General features: G+C 52.6%; 1 non-coding gene across 1 annotated transcript; it reads right to left on the bottom strand.

Annotated features, from left to right (window-relative positions):
- Nucleotides 1-880: 880 nt before the first annotated feature.
- Nucleotides 881-963, bottom strand: trnal-aag. Its single transcript has one exon. It is a non-coding gene; the product is annotated as a tRNA-Leu (tRNA).
- Between the last annotated feature and the right edge of the window lie 206 nt (nucleotides 964-1,169).

Below are 1,169 nucleotides of genomic sequence, written 5' to 3'. Positions count from 1 at the left end.
AGCTCTCTCTTGAAAGCATCCAGAGAACCGGCCTCCACCGCCCTCTGAGGCAGAGAATTCCACAGACTCACCACTCTCTGTGAGAAAAAGTGTTTCCTCGTCTCCGTTCTAAATGGCTTACCCCTTATTCTTAAACTGTGTGGACCCTGGTTCTGGACTCCCCCAACATCGGGAACATGTTTCCTGCCTCTAGCGTGTCCAAACCCTTAATAATCTTATATGTTTCAATAAGATCCCCTCTCATCCTTCTAAATTCCGGAGTGTACAAGCCCAGCCGCTCCATTCTCTCAGCATATGACAGTCCCACCATCCCGGGAATTAACCTTGTAAACCTACGCTGCACTCCCTCAATAGCAAGAATGTCTAACTCGTGGATGGCCAGCTTGGCCAGGCCAAGCCTGATTACAGTGGTGGGACTCTGGCAGAGCAGCACTCCCTCAGTACTACCCCACTGACACTGTAGTGTACATCAACAGGCAGGATACTGACTATGTGCAGGCAGATGGGATAAGTTGGTCAGCGCAGATCTTAATGGGCCGAAGGGCCTGTCCCTGCGCTCCACTGTTTAGTTTAGCTTAATTTAAAGTTACAGCGCGGAAACAGGGCCCTTCGGCCCACCAGGCCCACACCGACCAACGATCCCCGCACATGAACACTATCCTACACCCACAACACACTAGGGACAATGTTTTACATCCTACAAGCCTGCACGTCTTTGGAGTGTGGGAGGAAACCGAAGATCTCGGAGAAAACCCGCGCAGGTCACGGGGAGAGCGTACGAACTCCGTACAGACAGCACCCGCAGTCGGGATCGAGCCAGGGTCTCAGGCGCTGCATTCGCCGTAAGGCAGCCGCTGCGCCACCGTGCCGTCCTAGATGATGGCAGCGGTGGGATTCGAACCCACGCCCCGCAAAGAGACTGGAGCCTTAATCCAGCGCCTTAGACCGCTCGGCCACGCTACCAGTATACACTCTATGTTCTACTAGTGTGGACTGGGCTTGATTTTTAAGGTGACACTTGCAGTCCCAGAATCGGAAGAGGGAAGCTGGGCTGAATAAGCGTCAGGAAGCGTTCCTGGAGAACGTGGATAGGTGACCAGATTCTGCAGTTCCTTGTTTCTTTGTGCCTTTTTTTTGTAAACCAGCATTTGCAGTTCCTTGGTTCAGAT

The sequence above is a fragment of the Amblyraja radiata genome, chromosome 38 (assembly GCF_010909765.2).
Source record: "Amblyraja radiata isolate CabotCenter1 chromosome 38, sAmbRad1.1.pri, whole genome shotgun sequence".
NCBI lineage: Eukaryota > Metazoa > Chordata > Chondrichthyes > Rajiformes > Rajidae > Amblyraja > Amblyraja radiata.
This window is presented reverse-complemented; position numbering and strand designations above follow the sequence as displayed.